Consider the following 21,259-nt stretch of genomic DNA (forward strand, 5'->3'; position numbering starts at 1 on the left):
TTAACTTGCTTCTTTTGACGTTAAATAAGATCTGGCAGTCTAAATCACATATATCCCGCTAAGAAAATATTTCAAACTCGCTTCCCCCGCAGTCACAGCGCATAGCCGGCCAATTACTGCAATGAAGTCTGACGCGCTGATAGTCAGCAGACGTTTCTAGAGGAGCCACATGTTTCTAGAGAAGGAAAACGCATGAAAATCACATATCTGATGCTGGTTTGAGTATAGACTAATTCTGTTAATATATCGCAAAATATATACAGTAGATGTCCAAGCAGTAGGGCAGAACAATATTCCTAAAACACTTTATTTTTCATGTTTTTAAATCTCTTCTGCTCACCAAGACTGCATTTATTTGATCAGAAATACAGTACAATTGTGAAATATTATTACTATTCAAATCAGCTGTTTCCTATGTGAATATATATTAAACTGTAATTTATTTCTGTGATCTGCAGCTGTATTTTCAGCATCATTACTCCAGTCTTCAGTGTCACATGATCTTCAGAAATTATTCTAATATACTGATTTACTGCTCAACAAACATTCCTGATTATCATCAATGTTGAAAACAGTTGTGCTGCACAATATTTTTGTGAAAATTGTGATATATTTTATTTTTCAGGATTCACAGATGAATAGAAAGTTCAAAAGAACAGCATTTATCTGAAATAGAAATCTTTTGTAACATTATAAATGTCTTTACTGACCCTTTTGATCTATTTAATGCACCTTTGCTGAATAAAAGTATTAATTTACTATTATATTATTAGTATTAATATACAAAACAGTGTATATTTTTATATTTTCCAGCCTTTAACAATATATATCTATATATACACGTATTTATGTAAGTATATGCCAAGTAGACTTTCAAAATGTTTCATGCAAAAATTAAAATACAGTACAAAAAAGGATGATATTTAATCATGTTCACTGATATGATCCAATATAACAAAACAGCAATATTTATCTACATATATAATTTACTAAAAAAGTTTAACATATGGAAAACTGAGATTCTCTAAATATTTTTGTGATAATTCAAACGAATCAGATTCAGAGCATCAGAAACTGACAGCATTTTTGCAGCTACAGTTTAAATAAGTGACGCTGTTGAAACAAGTCAGCCTCAACTCTCTCACACTAGGAAACTGAATGGGCAAATACAAAACACAGTAAAATAATTATGGTTTTCACAATGTAGCTTAATATTATTTAGCCCAGCTGGGCCTGTGATTGATGTCTGCATTGCTCCCATTCCTGAGAGAATCCGTCTCTCTGGATTGACAGGAACGTTTGCCTAGTAAACAGAGACATTCCACTGACACGGAGCTCTGAGAAACACACACACACACACACACACACACACAGAAACACACACACACACACACACACACACACACACAGACACACACACACCTCGTCAGCTCAGAACCACATACCGTAACTATTTTGTTGTCCAGGCAACAAAGGAAAAGAGAGTGAAAGTATAATAAAGTTATTATATTATATAGGCTATTAGTTACATTATCTGTGTGTGTGTCTATGTATGTGTGTGTGTTATATATAATAGTAGAACCATCATTTTAAATAAATAAATAACATACATTTTCTTATAGAAATGCAGCCTATTGTAGGACCATTAATCATTTTCAATAATTAAATGAATCAATCAAATCAATAGGCCTACATTTCTACAAAACAAAGCCTGTTTTAGAATCATTAGTCATTTAAATAAATTAAAATAATAAATAATTAAATAAATTCTCTTACAGATAATGAAGCCTATTTGAAGACCAACATACTTTTAATAAACAAATTAAATTGTTTTCTTACAGAAAAAATAGCCTATGTTAGGAACAATCATTTTATTAAACAAAATTAATTCATTAACTAATTATCTTCTAGAAAATTAAGACCATTAATGAAATAAATTAATTTCTTGTACAAAATGAAGCGTAGTTTAGTATCATTAATAATTTACAACAATCAAACAAAATATATATATAAATATAAATAAGTATATGAGTGTTGATTACCTATTCAAAGATACCCACAATGCAGTCGTTGCCAGGGCGTTATTATGTGGTTGCTAAGGTGTTTAACATGTTGCTATATGGTTTCTACACAGATTCAACACTGCATTTTTTGTACATTCATGCTCAATTAAATCTGTGACCAAAAGCCATGATATAAAAGTTCATCAAGTCATTAGAAGCATAAAGTATTTTAAGGAAAAAAAACATGACGTGTACCGAAAAAACATGAGACAGATGCTACTAAAAGACCATAAACACTTATATGTTGAGCAAATATTTTGTGTTTCTGCAAAAGCCATCCATCACATGAAGAACACTGCTGCAAACTACAGATGACAATGGGAATAAAAGAGGGAAAAATGGACGTGGAACACCTGGATGTGAAAGAACAAGGCTTTTTTCACATCGGAGCGGATTCACTTCAAATTCTCTTCATTAGGAACAGCTGCTTGGCTAATTGGATTTTTAGGGGAAGTGAAAGAGGAAGTGGTTTGAATCTCTTTCTAGAATTCAAGGTGAAGCTCAAAGTCAAAATGAGGTTGAAAAAACAAAAATACACAGAGGTTTTCAGCATTAAAAGGAAAAATGAACATTTACTGAAAATGTCTTCACTCTCATTCAAAGTAGACGAGTTTGTTTCTTCAACAGGTTTGGAGAAATGCATCAGTGTCTCAGCAATGGATGCTCTGCAGTGAATGGGTGCCGTCAGAATGAGAGTCCAAACAGCTGATAAAAACATCACAATAATCCACACCACTCCAGTCCATCAGTTAATGTCTTTCCCACATCCCACACTTGGATCGATCCTGATCTCTGCCCTCTAATCGTTCAGTCTAGCTTGAACTTCATAAAGCCGGGATCTGTTAGCAAGCAGCAGAAGAGTGATTCAGCATTCGCTCTGGTATCACGGGACGATCGACAAGTGTCAAGAGAAAGTGAGATCAGTCCCGTCTCCGCTGCCAAACATGAGCACATCTGAGTGTTTGCTGAATACATAAAGAGTTCGCTGGATTCAAAGGCGGCTTTTGAAGCCTTTAAGACACTCAAGGAAATGTTGCGTTGCGTCTTTGGGGAAAATAAACAGGCACTGTCACCAGTGATATGTGAGATGGAATATTTAGCCCACTGTCGGTATGGGTTGCATTTGACAGAAAGTAAATAAATGCACAAATTGTAAAAAAAAAAAAAAAAAAAAAAAAAAAAAAAAACTATGTTAGGGCCAGTAAAAAATTTTAAAATAAAATAATAATAATAATAATAAAAATAATAAAAAAATAACAGTCCTACAGAAAATTAAGCCTATATTAGGACCATTAAAACTTTTAAATGAACAAACATTTCTTACAGAAAATGATGCCTATTTCAGGATCATTTATAATTGAAAACTTCTTGTAGAAAATGTTATTAAAAATTTTAATTAATAAAATAAATTAATATTTCTTATAAAAAGCATGTTTTAGGACCATTAACAATCTAAATAAATAAATAAATAAATTTCCTACAGAACCTGAAGACTATTTAAGGGCCATTAATCTTTTTAAATAAATAAATAAATAAATATATTTCTAAAAGAAAATTAAGTGTATTTTAGGATCATTAAACATTTTTAATAAAGAAATACATATTTTTAATAGACCACTAAGCTTATTTAAGATCAGTAATATATTTAAATATATACATATTTTTTATATAAAATTAAGCATATAGAATAAGAGTTAAAAATAAATAAAAACAAGCAAACAAGTAAATAATTAAATATTTTTATTATAGAAAATTAAACCTCTTTTAGAACTCAAACAGTAATTTTGATTAAATAAATAAATATTTCTCATATAAAAAGCATGTTTTAGGACCATTAGCAATCTAAATAAATACATTTCATACAGAACATGAAGCCTATTGTAATCCTTTTTTAAACAAATAAATACATACATGCATTTCTAAATGAAAATGTAGCGCATTTTAGGATATTTTTTAATAAATAAGCTAAATAATTATTTCTTATAGACAATTAAGCTTATTTAGTATCAGTAATCATTTTAAATAAATATTTTTTTAAAGAAAATTAAGTATATATTAGCATTGAGATTAAAAATAAACAATAACAAATAAACATACTAACAAATAATTACATATTTTTCTTACAGAAAATCAAGCCTATTTTAGGACCATTATTAATTTTAATTAAATAAACATAAATACTGGATTATATTTTTGGGACAGTGACATTTCTCTAAAATAAATCTCATTGTAAATAAAAAAGGCCCTATAAACTGCAAGCTGTGAAGTATTAATACCTACATTATCATGGCAGTATTTCTTGTACTTTAACACAGTTGCGTTGAAGTATGTGTCTGCTGCCACCAGAGGAGCTAAAGTGAACGTCTTCTTCTAGTGTTTTCTCTTTCAGCTCTACTGATAAACGCGTAAGCGGGCATTCACATCTGCCTTATATACTACCACTAATTATCTTTCTAGCCTTAAGAAATGAGTGCTGAGTTAGCTTCTAATCAAGACAGAGGGCCAGGAAAAGGGCTTACTAAAGTCTGGAAAAACTAAGGAATATCAGGTCATGAAGGAGCGCTCAAGAACACAAAGCTCTGGAAACAAACCACACTGGTTAATTGAAATGGTTGAACTTCCAAGGAATAATGCATTAGTCTAAAACTCCTTTTAGTTCCTGAAGTTTGCAGACGACACCAGACTGATCGGCCTCATCCGGGACGGTGACGAGTCTGCTTACAGACAGGAGGTTAAGGAGCTGGCTGTCTGGTGCAGTCTGGAGCTTAACGCGCTCAAAACTGTGGAGATGATCATGGACTTCAGGAGAAACCCCCCTGCTCTCCCCCCACTCACCATCATGAACAGCACCATGACTGCAGTGGAGTCATTCAGATTCCTGGGCACCACCATCTCCCAGGACCTGAAGTGGGACAATCACATTGAGTCCATTGTGAAAAAGGCCCAGCAGAGGCTGTACTTTCTACGCCAGCTGAGGAAGTTCAACCTGCCACAGGAGCTTCACCACAGGAGGTGAAGCTCCACAACGGCTCTGCTCAATCTCAACTGCTTGCGAGCAGAAGCACATTCGTCTTTCACAAATCCTTTACTTTTTCCACAATCAAAAGCCAGACTGTACCTAATGGATATTTCTGTAGTTAAACTAAACAACTGAAGCAGAGAGAACTTCCCAGAAACTACTGAACAGATTCACTTTGACAGAAAATACAAGCCTCTGCTAACATGGTCTTTAATTATTTTCCACATCGCCCCAAATTTGCTGGATGGGGTTGAGGTCTGGACTATGAGGGGCCAGTCGAACATTGAAAATGATGGACTGGCCCCTCATAGTTCCGGCAACAGTTGGTTTTATGGGTATTGTGATTGCAAAAACAACTGAAACCTCTTAAGACCCAGAAAGAAAAAATAATTAGGAAAAATTTAGTATTTTTTGATGTCATTAAACTGTTTAGAGATGTTTTTGATGAAAATGATATTTAATTCATGTTATGCTATGTCTTTGGTAGAGGACACCGGGACTCAATTAAAAAAATAAATAAAAAGACATGAATAAACATAGGCAAAAATAATTAGGTTTCAGGATTTTTTATACAAGACTTTGTATAAAGATGATTCTCAACAGTTATAACAGAATGATTTGATATACCATTTTTCTTTTTGCAAAATGTGTGTAAACTGGCTATAAAGGGGTTTTCCCATTATATACGATGTATAAACTCATTTGCATATTAATGTGTTTTTGGGGCAACATGTAATGAAAAAAGAAGTGTAATAATGAGAGTAATAATTGACAAGATTTTCATAATAATATATAATATTTCATAGGAATATTGAAATATATTTTCTTTCCCTATTCATTTGTTGTGTCTCCCAAAATGTGTAATAAACAAGCTTTTATTCCCGGTGTCCTCTGTGGACGTGTATGAAATCAACGTCCTGTTTCATAATTTGAAACCCCATAACATTTTTATGAGATGTTGATTTATGACAAACAGTTAAAAAATTTGTCAGATTTAAATAATTACAAAATATTATTTTATTTCCATGATACGTCAACTACCCATATATATACATAAACAAATAAATAAAAACAAACATTATATATTGAAAAAGCTTTATAAAATACTTATAAAGCTTTAAAATACTTTATGCTTCTAATGACTTGATGAACTTTTATATCATGGCTTTTGGTCACAGATTTATTTGAGCATGAATGTACAAAAAATGCAGTGTTTACATTAATAAATAAATAATATATTTTCTTATAAGAACATTAAGCCTATTTTAGGATGAATAAAATTTTTAAATAAATAAAAAATGTTCTTAAAGAAAATTAAGCCTATTTTAGAACTGTTAATACTTAAATATAATATTTTTTATATGACATTTTAGGACTCTTATGTTTAAATTACTCAGTAATATATTTTCTTATAAGAACATGAAGCCTATTTTAGGATGAATAATATTTTTAAATAAATAAATAAAAAAATTCTTATAGAAAATGAAGCCTATTTTAGGACTGTTAGTAATTTTAAATGTATAACTAAGTATTTACTTACATGGCATAAATCCTATTTTAGGACCAATAATATTTTAAAATAAATACAATTTTTATAAAGAATAAGAAGCTTATTTTAAGACGTTTAAATGACTAAAACAATAAATCACAGGACAATTAATTTGCACATTTTAGGGGATTTTTTTTTAATTCTCATTATGTCCTCTTCCATAAATTGCTTTGGATAGAAGCATCTGCTAAATGCATAAAGGTAATTGTGAAAGAACCCACTTCCATAAATCTCATACACTGAGGTCTGAGCAGGAAGATTTACTGAAGGAGTTTAAAAAGTTAAACTAGTACAGTTTATGAAGCTATTAACATGTATCAGCATTCATACATGCATATAAGAGTATATTTCTGAAGCCTCATTTCAGGCCACAGACTGAGAAACCCGGGCTCCGGAGTCTGTTGTTCAGGAGCAGGACGTTTGGTCCGTGTCCAGCGTCTTTCCAGATCTTTCCTCTGCTTAGTGTCAGGCTAATGATCTCTCTAAGCCCGTCTGCAGCCCAGCGCACCAAACTCTGGCAAGATTATGACTGGCTAGCAAATATGACTTGCATTTGCACATTTTTCCAATTTATCTCATTGAATTAAGGGCGCAGACTTTTGGACGCTGCAGCGAGACCTTGAGTAGAGCCATCCGTCTTCAAGGCATCAGCTGAAAACATGATAAATGCGAACAGGTTGTGCAAGGAAGCGGAGTTTTGAGGCAGGAGGTCACAGCGGTTGCTCTCTTTCCAAAGGATCAGAGAGTCCTGAAGAGATCCTGAGCTGAATTCAATCAGGAGAACGGCTCGGAAATAATGTTTTTGCATTTTCATCTCATGCTAAATTTTGTTTGCTGCAGGTATATATTCTGACCGATAAAATGCACTTCAAAAGGCCTTTTGAATTGATCAAATAATAATTAACAAAAGCAGAATATTTATTTATAATTTCTCTGTTTTGAAAAATATTTTGGAACAGGGATATTATTGTTAACTAAAAATAAAACCATTTAAAAAAATTTTTGGTCATTTTGAGTTATTACAGTAAATTAAAACAAACTAAAACAAATAGTGTTACTTGAAATAAATGTTAACTGAAATAAAACTAAATATATAAGTTTTATCTTATTTTATCTTTATTTAACCTGATGTACCAAAATGACTAAAACTGAAATTAAAATTAATAAAAAATACAGTAATGTATTTTTAAAAACTTAATGACAAAAACACAACAAAATTATTAAAACTTTAAATGAAAATTAAATTTAAATATGAATACAAACTATAACATTATCTCCATTACATTAACAAAAAACACAGAATTGAGATAAAGCTGAAATAAAATATAAATATTAGATGAAAAACGTAAACAAAAAAAGTTTGGGGGGAAAAATACTAAAATTACTAAAAAAAAAAAAAAAAAAAAAAAAAGACTAAAATGAAAATAAAATCAAGCTAAACAGTATAATTATCTCTCTCTCTCTCCCTCTCTCTCTCTCTCTCTCTATATATATATATATATATATTCAATAAACTATAAACTGGAATTTATGCATGATCAAAGGAGGCTGTGAAAATTAACCTGCTTTGTTAATCCTTTTGATCTTTTATTTAAACAAATTCACAAAAATCGAACCTTTCATTGGATAATAAGAATTTAAAATGGGGAGAAACATCATTATGAAATAAATGTTTTTTTCTCAAAAACACGTTGGACACAATTATTGGCACCCCTAGAAATTCTTATGAGTAAAATATCTCTGAAGTATACTCCCATTCATAATCACATATTCATTTTGAGCACTCCAGGGTGACTATGAACATTAAATTATCCAGCCATGGCTTCCTGTTTCACAGAAATATAAATATGAGGGAAAATAAAGCCCAAATTCCCTTAATCATCCATCACAATGAGAAAAAACAAAGAATATATTTCTGATGTGCAGCAAAAGATAATTGAGCTTCACAAATTAGTGAAGTGGCTTTAAGAAAAGAGCTAGAGCAGTGAAAATCCCCATTTCCCATTTTCATGAATCTGCCTGGAAGAGGACGTGTGTCTATATCGTCCTAATGCACGGTGAGAAGGAGAGTTTGAGTGGCTAAAGACTCTTCAAGGACCACAGATGGAGAATTACAGAAAATAGTTGAGACTCTGGGTCAAAAACCTCAACAAAAAAAATTGTCAAACAGCCCCTATATCACCACATGTTGTTCAGGAGGGTTTCAAGAAAAATTCTCCTAGCTCATCCAAAAACAAACTCCAGCATATTCAGTTATCAGACAGGACTGGAACTTCAAATGGGACTGGCTTCTATGGTCAGATGAAACTAAAAAAGATGGGTTTGGTGAACACAGGGATAAAAAGTACCCCATGTGTACAATGAAATATACTGCTGTATTTTTGATGTTGTGGGCCTATATTTCTGCTGGAGGTCCTGGACATCTTGTTCAGACACATGGCATCATGGATTCTATCAAATACCAACAGATAAAAAATCAATAAGTGACTGATTCTATCAGAAATATTATAATGGGCCATGTTTGGATCTTCCAACCGTACAATAATCCAAACACAAACCTCAAAAACAACACAAAAATGGGTCACTGAGCACAAAACCAAGATTCTGCTGGCCATTCCAGTCCTCTGACCTGAACCCTGTAGAAAATGAGTGAGGTGAACTGAAGAGAAGAAGCACCGTCATGGAGCTGTGAATCTGAAGGATCTGGAGTGATTCTGGATGAAGGAATGGTCTCTGATCTCTTGTCAGGTGTTCTCTAACCTCATCAGGCATTATAGGAGAACATTTAGAGCTGTTAAACTGACAAATGGAGGTTTCAAAAAGTATTGAATGAAAGGGTGCCGTTAATTGTGGCCAGTGTGTATTAGAGAAAAACATTTATTTCATAATGATATTTCCCCCCCATTTTAAATTCTTATTATCCAATGAAAGGTTAGATTTTTGTGATTTTTTTTAATAAAAGATCAAAAGGATTAATAATGCAGATTAATTTTCACAGCCTTCTTTGATCATATTTACTAAGGGTGCCGATATTTTTGGCCATGACTGCATGTATGATTAATTTTTATTTTTTAACAAGAAAATGTTTATGTAAAATTCTTAATTATAAATTAAAATGAAAAACGAAAATATAAAAGCTAATTCAAAATATGAATAAAAGCTATAACTGTAAAAAGTATTTTAGTACTAAATAACGTTTAGTGTGTTAATATCTTTATTAACATATATAATACCAAAACAACATTTAAAAAAAAAAAAAGTGTTTTGAAAGAAATTCAATGGTATTTGGGACCCATTATACTTCAATAATGTGAGAAGCACTGACCAACCAGCAAAACCTGAGCTAAACTAAGCGAGTTTAACCAGTTAAAAACCAGCAGGAATCTTTCACCAATTCAAAGCCTTTGTCTCGCTCAGCTTTCATTTCTGAGGTCAGTCCACCTGGATGACATTTTTTCACATTTTTCTTCCCTCAGGGAAAGAAAATGTTTTGTAGCAATAGTCAAACAAAAACCTCCAGCCGTATTTCACAATAATGTTCTCTGACAACTCAATCCAGTCCGGTGACATTTTGGGGGGAAATAAAAAAAAAAGTGGAACTAATACACAACACCTGTTTCTGCTCAACGCCTCCGTTCTATCAAACCCAGCAGCAGTGACAGCTGTGCGACTGACGGACGGAGACAGCGAGAGGACAGCGCTCCATCTCTAATATTTCACATATGACTTCTGAACACCGTCACACGCTATCCATTTCTCCCGTTCGGATCAAGCACTGGTTCCAATTACCTCGAGAGTAAAGTCTGTGACACTGACCACGTGATATATATATATATATCCATACGATGATATGATGATGAGTCAAAGGAAATCAGACCTGGATAAAACCTACAAAAACCCCAATAGCTGATTGCCTACCTATATAGATTAGGGCTTTATATATATATTATTTACCATTCAAAAGTTTGGAATCAGCAAGGATGCATTAAAATGATCAAATGTATACAGGAAATTTAAATATTAGATTAAAAACTTAAACTAAATGAAAATTACTAAAATGTAGGAGCACTAAAATTACAAAACAAAACCTGAAATATATATATATATATAGTTACTAAAACTGAAACTGTTGTTAAGTAAATAGACATTTATTTATTTATAATTCTCATAAGCTTCATTTTATATAAGAGCTTTATTTGATATTTATTTATTCATTTAAAATTACTAAATGTCCTGAAATAAGCTTCATTTCCTATATTTATTTTCATTTTATTTTTTTATTATTAAAAATACCTAAAATAGGCTTCATTTTCAATAAGAAAAAAAATTAATGTATTTAAAATGATTAATGGTATTAAAATATCAAAATATTAATAAAAGCTAATCTTATATAAAGAAGTATAGAGAGCGAGAGGTGTCACTTTATTATATTACATATGTATTTAAAATTTCATATATTAATATGTACACTGCCATTCAAAATTTTGACATGAGTAAGATTTTTTATGTTTTTAATGGAGTCTCTTATGCTCATCAAGACTATTTACTTGATCAAAAATACAGAAAATAACAATAATATTGCAAAATATAGCAATTTCTAATATTGGTCTCCTATTTTAATATATTTTAAAATATAGTTTATTTCTGTGATGCGCAGCTTTATTTTCAGCATCATTACTCCAGTCTTCAGAGTCACATGATCTTCAGAAATCATTCTAATATACTGATTTATTATCAATGTTGAAGCTGTTGTGCTGCTTAATATTTTTTGGAGCCTGTGATAATTTTCTTTGATGAAAGAAAAGTTAAAAAGAACAGAATTTATTCAAAATAGAAATCTTTTCTAACAATTCTTCACTATCACTTTTTATCCATTTAACACATCCTTGCTGAAAAAAGTATTAATTTCTTTAAAAACAAATTACTAACCATAAACTTTTGAACAGTAGTGTAAAATGTACCAAAAATTATATTTTGTATAAACACTTATTTTTAAAGTTTTTTCAAAGAATCCTGGAAAAAGTATCACGTCCCAAAAAATATTAAGCAGCACAACAGTTTCCACACTGATAATAAATCAGTATATTATTATGATTTCTGAAGATCATGTGACACTGAAGACTGGAGTAATGATGCTGAAAATACAGCTGCGCATCACAGAAATAAATTACATTTTAAAGCATATTAAAATAGAAAAATGCTATTTTAAATAATTCAACAATTCCAGTGAATCTGAGTGAATTTCTGCAGTGTCGTTAATCGGGATATCATATCTAACCCTGAAATTGAACCCTCACTCACGGTCTCCAAAAGAAAACTGTGGCTAATGAATAATTTCCTCTTGCTCTTTTGCCATTTAATTGCCAGTGTTTGGGTTGCATTTGTAACTCAATCCGGTGCTACGAGCAGCTACTACAAGCAAAGGTCAAAGCAACATCAGCCAGGGTCAAACCTGCTTCCAGCGACCCGAGTCTGGCCCGATTTCACCCATGAACTCAGAGATTATCTCAAAGTCAGAACAGAGTTACAGCATCAAACTGACATATTTTGTGGCTGATTCAATCAATTCAGTCATTCATTATCCAAACATGTATGTAAAGTGACCCACATTTGGTTTTTGACTGCAGAAAATGTGTACAATTTAACTATTCACTCTTGGGATCCCAATATCTCTAACCAGAATACAAAAGGAAAGCTTTAATGCATCTTGAGTAACAGGCATGAATTTGGTTTTTAACCAAATTTACTCATGGAGCCACACTGAGATGCCCATTTCTCTCAACTAAAGCATACAGGGCCTTAAAAATGGAGATACCAAAAGAATATTTTCTCAGGAAGCAACATCTAAAAAGCTATTATGATAACTTCAAAACTTCTTGAGTTACAGGCATGCAAACTTTGGAAAATGCATGGTTTTGTCAATCAATCGGGTTTGTTCTACGCAGTTGTTGTGATAGAGAGAAACAAGACACATTTCAAGTTGAAAATCGATTGTTCTTCAGTAATTCCTCTTTAAAACAAAAAGTATCGGCTGTATGCATAGGGACTGACATTCGATTTTTGACCACTGAAAAAGTGGAAAATGTACTCGTGGAGCCACATTAAGATCCCCATATCTCTGGAGCTGAATCATACAGAGCCTTAAAAATTGGTATATCAAAAGAAATGTTTGTTAAGAACAAGAATCTAAAAGAAAATTAAGATGTCTTTAATGCATCTCGAGTAACAGGCATGCAAACCTTGGGCAAACCTTTGTTTTTTCCAATTTTTGAAACTGCCACTATTGGCATAATGAAACAAAGAAAGCTAAAGTCAACAGATTTTGAGCTACCAATCTCTGAGTAAAAACAACACAATGATGCTGCCATCTTTCTAAAGTCATTTTCCGACTCCTGGAATTTGCCTCCAAATCTCATGTTACAATCTTAATTGTGACCCTCCTCTACAAAACAGTGGATTACTCAATAGTCTCTAAATATTCATCCATGACATTTAATATTTTGGGTTTCATCACCATTTATGTCATTCTTCATAAATGAACAAAATCAAAAAATTGAACCGAGGAAGTTTCCGAAATCTGGTTGATTTGACACACAGTGACCCAGAAGCCAGGAACTGATGACACGACACACAGAATGAGCACTGATGACTCCTGACAACACAACACTAATGTGATTTCACACACGTTCAGGTCCAAGCTGTAAAACAGCTGGCAGTCCTTACGACCAGCTGTCAAGTGCACTCGCAGAAGTGTCTCGAAATGGTCGTGATGATGAGACAAGAAACGTCCTTAGCTCTGCTAATCACTCAAGTGAACATGAGACACTTGCAGAGTGTTAAATTAAACCGTTTGTGTGTAGGTTCTTAATTATAGCATTTTAAGGAAATGCCCAACAAACTGTGCAGCAGAAGAGTAGAATGTACGTTTGGACTTATTTCTGTCCCCGATCACTTTTACAGACTTTTATCATGAAAGCCCGGAGTTAACAGGACAACATCTGTTTTCCTTATTGATTTTTATTCCTTATGGAACACATACTGTGCAAGCGGAAAGAGAAATCCAGCCAGTCATCGCCAGAATCAGCGCTCTGGCCAACGAGAAGGGACACGAGTGACAAATCACCAGGGCTGAATCTGGATATTGCATTACAAGGTCTCTGTGTTGGATGCCAGTGTTTACGGTCATCCAGGGTAAAGAGCAAATAAAAGCAAAAACACATTTGAGGCTCATATAATCGGCCCGTCTGGCAATATTTCACATTCAAACTCAGTGGTGACCAACTTTACACTTCACTTCAGTTCAGCTCCATCGACTCCTAATGGACGTGATAGCACCCTCTTGTGGATGAGCTCATGTGTGAATCTGACCCAAAACATGTCCAGGTCACAATACACAAAGAAAAGAAGAAAAAATTTGATTTAATACTTTTTCAAAGAAGCCTTTTGTAGAACCATTAGGAGCTATTTCATTACTATACTGCCAAGTTAATTAAGCACATTTTACCCCCAAACTGTAATGCTTACATATGTTTCTGTCAATTGTACATAAATATATTATGGTGTTTATATATAAAATGTTAATATTTATGTTAATATTGCAATTTAAGCTTATATTAATACACATTCTAATATATGAATATAATATTATATATATATATATATATATATATATATACATATACACTGCTGCTCAAAAGTTTAGGATCAGTAAGATTTTTTAATGTTTTTTAAAGAGGTTTCTTCTGCTCATCAAGGCTGCATCTATTTGATCAAAAATACCGAAAAAAACTTATTTTGTGAAATATTATTGCAATTTAAAATAACAGTTTTCAATTTTAATATACTTTAAAATATAATTTATTTCTGTGATCAAAGCTAAATTTTCAGCATCATTTCTTCAGTGATTCAGAAATCATTCTAATATGCTGATTCATAATCAATGTTAGAAACCATTGTGCGGCTATTTTTTTGGGACCTTTTTTTTTTATATTTGTTACAATTTCCAATGCAATTCAAACGTTTGGGGTCAGTATATATATATATATATATATATATATATATATATATATATATTATATTTTAAGAAATTAATACTTTTATTCAGGAGGGATGTGTTAAATGAATAAAAAGTTATAGTAAAGACTTATATTGTTAGAAAAGTATCAGAGGCTCCAAAAAACAATATGAAGCAGCACAACAGTTTCAACATTCACAATAAATCAGCATATTAGAATGATTTCTGAAGGATCATGTGACACTGAAGATGCTGAAAATTCAGCACTGCGTCACAGAAATAAATTCTATTTTAAAGTATATTAAAATAGGAAACCAATATTAGAACTTGCAATAAGATTTCACAATATTACTGTTTTTTCTGTATTTTTGATCGAATAAATACAGTCTTAATGAGCAGAAGAGACTCCCTTAAAAAAAAACATAAAAAATCTTACTGGTCCCAAACTTTTGAGCGGCAGTGTATATTTACATATATACTTATTACATATACACACTTTACATTTATTCATAGAACATAATTCATTATAGACAGTATGTGTGTGTGTGTGTGTGTGTGTGTGTGTGTGTGTGTGTGTGTGTGTGTGTAATATCATTTGTGCTATAATCTTGCAATATTAAAGAGAAAATAAAATAAAAATCAATGCTCTGTACCATTACAGTCCATGATTTATTCTTAACTGGGCTTGTACTGTAACCAAAAAGTGTTTTCTATATAAAAAGGCTACAGTATTTTGCAAAAAAAAGATTTTTTTTCTCTCTTTCTGTCACTCTTGCTTTCGGTTTTGGCTGCTTTTAGGCTTGAGGGAAAATATAATTTTGTCAACTTCAATTAAATGTCCATTTCATTGCGAGAGCCTGGCAGTCTATGGCCAACTCTATAACGGCATGTACAGGGAGATAAACATTTCCATGTTTTGAGTGGAAAAGCCCTGGGAAACGATCCTCTCGGACACATATTCTCATTTTTATATGTCCTGGAACGGCTGATGAAATATTACAGCAAACAATGGGGGAAAATTAATCAGTGAGCCAGGTGCACGGATCCAGCCGGCAGAGATGAACTGAACTGAAGTCATTCCCAGACACAATATATCAGCCGGAGAGGACGCTTCAACATCAAGGGAGGAGATGAGGGCATTTCAGTGAAACATTTACAGTCCGGGTCAGCAGCTAGTCAAACAGCAACATATCAGAGGACAGATGAGGAGACGGCCTGCAGCAGAGCTCTGAGACACAACACATCTACACATAGTAGACCAAAACATTCTTTTTGATGATTTTTCCATTGCTTTTCTAGTTAGAACAGAAGGGTTTTAACAAATCATTTTAGAGTTTGCATTTACATTTACATGTCTTTGGCAGACACTTTCATTCAAAGTGATATACAAAAGAGGAACAAAAGCTCTTAATGAGTTTGGACTCATAAACAGCTATTTCTGATTAAATATTTTTGAAATTAGCATAACTAAAACAACAATCCATATAGAAAGGTCCATGAGTTTTCAAGGCCTGGACATTACAATGTTAAACTTCCTTGTTTTTCCCAAGAGAGGTTACATTTCATATAAGAGATTCTATTGATAAATGATCATGATTATACTTGTATGTTTATAAAGTAAAATGAGTCTGATAAATTATACAATGATTTATAACATTTTATAATATTTTTATATATACACAATATAAATTTGGTGGGAAATGTACTTAATTGTCATGAAAATAGTGTTATAAAAATGCTAAATCTTAATTTAATCATTTAATTTCATAGAGTGTAAAATAGTTTCTAATTTATTTATTTTGAGCTTGGGATAAAATATTCCACACGTTTTTCACTCTTTGATGACAAATTCATCTAAATAATATTTTGCATAAAGAAAAATAAAAAGTACAAAAAAAAGACAATGATTTTAAAATATTTTATAATTTACACGTTTTATAATTTTGATTCTATATACAATATATAAATACACATTACAGTACAGTACAATAATATGAATTTGGTTTATTGTTGTGACAATGTCATAAAAATGCTAAATAATACTGGTTTTTATTTTTGATACTTAATTTAATTTTATATAAGGATAATTCAAAATATACTCTTGAGTTTGGGTGAAATATGATAAAATATTAAATTATTGAACAATTACATATTTTAGAACTGAGCATAACTATAAAACAATACAATCACTTTACAAATGTCCATGATGATTTGCAAAAGATAGTTTCTCGTTTCTTCTTTTTGGGTTTGAATTTGCATATTATGAATATGAATATAATCTGCACATGTTTTTGACAAGTTTTTCACTCTTTGATTACATTGATTACATTACATGTATTATTATCATCATCATGAAGCTACCTGAATGTCGGGACACTTACGTTAAAGCATGGGGGGGGGTCACTGCAACAGTTTTCTCTGGTGGGAAGAGTACACACACACACACACACACACACACACACACACACACACACACACGGTCCCACATAACAATACTGCATCCCTCCTCTACAATACAACTCAACACAAGCATCTCATCCATTCACACCACTAACACACACACCAGTACACATCCAGCTGCAGTCACACAACACACAGCCTCAGAGTTCCGCGTCAAAACCAGCGAGAAACGCAGCAAAACGTGCCGACGACACTGAAAAGTTGTGTCCTAAACAGTTGCACCACATTTTCCGCCACAATAAGCTGAACACAACACCGGACAGAGAGAAAGAAACGCGGCGTTCGCACTGATTTCCAGACGCGCCTGCGTCATAATGGACAGACAGCACGTCATAATGGATCAAAGATACAAAGTAACAGCGGCGGCGCGCCAAAAGCATCTTACCTCAATGCGAGCTCGAGCGTGTCTGGCAGCCGTCTGGCGTCTAAACTCGCGGATAATGTGAGACGGGGCAGGTTGGTTGGTTGGTTGGTCGCTGGCTGCTTGGGTGGGAAGGAACTACAGGAAGTGAGGGGCAGATCCAGAGAACATTCACTCAGGACCTGCGCAGATCAGCCGGACACAACACAACACTCGGGCCGTGTCGCAAATAACACACTACCGTACTACAGTAGCAGAGGCGTCAGGCCCATTCAAAGTGCCCCCTTAGATTTTGAATGCAGCTTCCAAAAGACAAAAAATAGCCGAATAATATTTTCTATGTTTGATGCAATCAATTAAATCCAGTTAAACAGCGCTGACAAACACTGTGTGCAACGATGCAGTCAGAAGGCTTTTTAATCTACAAATCGCCATCGTTTACCATGGTTTTACTGTAGTAACACTAACTGCACCATGGTATTGTGGCAGAAATGTGGGGTATTTATATCAAATTTATTAATGTAGACGTGTATTAAATGAGTAATGGAATGTAATTATTACAGTATATTTGTGAATAAGCTATAGGCTAGCGTTTGTGCATTTATAATAAATGTATTTAGACTACTGTTTTTCATATAAATAGGCTGCCTAGAAACCATATAGTTGCATTTTTACCACAGTATCAAGGTGCTAAATGTGTGCTTTTAACTCTGGTTATCATGATGTAAATGTATGCTACTATGGAAGAACAATGGTTCATTTGAATAAAACTCAAACAGTCAGAAACATTTTATTTCACCATATAAAAAGGAGGTTGTTGCCATTTTTAACAGATGTTACTGATTTTGATAAAGAACAAATTTACACACACACATACATATATATATATATATATATATATATATATGGGCATGTATAAATATAATACAGGGGGGTTGAAAACGGATAGAATAGAAAAGGAATAGAGCAAGCTAGTGTTAGAGGCCTTTTTTGCTTTTGTTAATTGTATAATAAAAAGAAAACAAATAGAATACAAAAAAAGATTAGAAAAGCTAGAGTTAGTTTTTTTTTTTAAAGAATAGAATTAGAATAGAGAGTGCTAGAAATCAAATAAAGATGGAAGAGATGTGTTTTTAGCCGATTCTTGAAGATGGCTAAGCACTCAGCTGCTCAGATTGAGTTGGGCAGGACATTCCACCAGGAGCGAACATTTCATTTAAATGATCCCATCTCTTTGGGATGGCACAATAAAGCGACATTCACTTGCAGAACGCAAGTTTCTAGAGGAATATAAGTCTGAAGTAATGAGTTTAGGTAAAGGGGTGCAGAGCCAGAGGTGGTAAATATTAATGCCTTGAATTTGATGCGAGCAGCTATTGGTAGCCAGTGCAAATTGATGAACAGATGTGTGACGTGCGTTCTTTTCGGCTCATTAAAAAAAAATTAATCTTGCCACCGCATTCTGGATAAATTGTAATGATTTGATCGAACTGAATGGAAGACCTGCCAAGAGAGCATTGCAATAATCCAGTCTGGACAGAACAAGAGCTTGAACAAGGAGCTGTGAAGCATGTTCTGAAAGAAAGGACCTGATCTTCTTGATGTTGAATAAAGCAAATCTGCAGGACCAGGCGGTTTTAGCAAAGTGGTCAGCTGATCATCAATCATAACTCCAAGATTTCTGGCTGTTTTTGAAGGAGTTATGGTTGATGTGCCTAACTGGATGGTGAAATTGTGATGAAGTGATGGGTTTGATGGAACCACAAGCAGTTCTGTCTTGGCAAGGTTGAGTTGAAGTTGATAGTCCTTCATCCAGTAAGAAATGTCTGTTAGACAAACTGAGATGCGAGCAGCTATCGTCGGATCATCAGGAAGGAATGAGAGGTAGAGTTGAGTGTCAACAGCATAGCAGTGATACGAAAAGCCATGTTTCTGATTTACAAAACCCAGTGATGCCATGTAGACAGAGAAGACAACTGGTCCAAGAAGAGGTACCCCAGTAGTTAGATGTTGTGACTTGGACACTTCACCTCTCCAAGATACCTTGAAGGACCTACAGTATCTGAGAGGTAAGACTCAAACCACTGGAGTGCGGTTCCTGAGATGCCCTTTGCCAATAGGGTTGACAGGAGGATCTGGTGGTTAACCGTGTCAAAAGCAGTGGACAGATCCATCAAGATAAGTATTGAAGATTTGGAATCCGCTCTTGCCAGTCTTATGGTTTCATCAACTGAGAGCAAGGCAGTCTCGGTTGAATGTCCACTTCTGAAACCAGACTGGTCGCTGTCGAGGAGGTTGCTCTGTGTGAGAAAAGCAGAGACTTAGTTGAACACACTTCGTTCAAGTGTTTTAGCAATGAAAGGAAAAAGGGAAACCGGTCTGTAGTTCTCTAAAAGAGATGGGTTAAGAGTGGGTTTTCTTAAGTAGTGGGGTTATACGAGCATGTCTAAATCCTGAGGGAAAAACACCAGTGTGAAAGGATGTGTTAACGATGTGAGTGAGTGCAGGTACAACTGCAGGAAAAATAGCTTGAAGGAGATTAGATGGAATAGGATCAAGCGGACAAGTAGGATGATTAGAAAGGATGAGTTTAGAGACTTCTGCCTCAGAGAGTAAAGAGAAGGATGTGAACGAGTGTATGTTTGCTGGTAAGATGCGCTTGACCGATTGTGGTGTGGAAAATTGTGCACTGACTGATGGTTTTAATTTTATTAACAAAGAACGTGGCAAAGTCATCAGCTGTTAGAGTTGATGAAGGAGGGGGAAGGGGAGGACAAAGGAGGGAGCAAAATGTTTTAAAGAGCATGCGAGAGTTAGACAAACTGTTAATTTTGTTAGGATTTTTTGAATTGGGCCATACCCTTTCAGCAGCTCTGAGCTTAGAACCATGTTCGAGGAGAACATCAGACAGCAAACGGGCAGAAGGGGTGGTACGGGCTGACCTAGAAGACAAGTGTCTAAACAAGATGTAAGAGTGGAGCAGAAAGTATCAATAGCACTGTAAGCATCAAGAGATGCTAACTGTTTAGGTGGGGAGGAAGCGAAGATGAAACCATAGCAGATAGGCGGGAGGGTGAGAGTGAGCGTAGGTTACGTCAAAAGATGACATGTGGAGGGGTGCATATTGTGTCAGGAATCATGTTGAGGTTAAGAGTGAGGAGGAAGTGATCTGAAGTGTGCAGTGGAGTAACCAGCACATGATCAGTGGAGCAGTGTCGTGTGTAAATATAAGGTCCAGTTGGTTGCCTGATTTGTGAGTAACTGTTATTAACATTCTCTTGAGATCAAAAGAGGCAAGCAGAGCGTGGAAGTCTGCAGCCTGAGGTTTATAGGTGGATGTTGAAGTCTGCAAGTATAACTAGGGGACTACCATCCTCAGGAAAGGTTGAGAGCAACACATCTAATTCATCCAAGAAGTTACCTTGTGGTCCTGGGGGTCGATAAACAACTACAAAATGGATTTTAAAAGGGTGGGTAATAGTGACTGAATGTGATTCAAAGGAGCTGTTAATACCCAGAGAAGGTAAAGGAATACATTTCCAATCATTAGGGATTAGCAGACCAGTACTACCACCTCTTCCAGTCAGACGCAGAGTGTGGGAAAATTAGAAATTATTGGAGAGTGCTACAGGAGTAACTGTGTCCTCTGGTTTGATCCACATCTCTGTCAGGGCCATGAGGTTTAGTCTTGAATGACTAGTAAAAGATGTAATGAAATCTGCCAGAGACCAACAGAAAAAGAATGTAATGTATTAGCAGCCATAGGCAAAGTGCGCAGGTTGTTAGGATTGCG

At 34.0% G+C, this 21,259-nt stretch overlaps 1 protein-coding gene across 1 annotated transcript in view; it reads right to left on the reverse strand.

The window, feature by feature from the left end:
* The window catches only part of LOC306880498 (protein dispatched homolog 1-like), a 56,574-nt gene extending 38,959 nt beyond the window's left edge, over nucleotides 1-17,615 (reverse strand). The window contains exon 1 of the mRNA XM_079434043.1: nucleotides 17,491-17,615. The gene's annotated coding sequence lies outside the window, so the exon portion shown is untranslated. The remainder of the gene's footprint in view (nucleotides 1-17,490) is intronic.
* Between the last annotated feature and the right edge of the window lie 3,644 nt (nucleotides 17,616-21,259).

The sequence above is a fragment of the Barbus barbus genome (genome assembly GCF_936440315.1).
Source record: "Barbus barbus genome assembly, chromosome: 14".
Taxonomy (NCBI): Eukaryota; Metazoa; Chordata; class Actinopteri; order Cypriniformes; family Cyprinidae; genus Barbus; species Barbus barbus.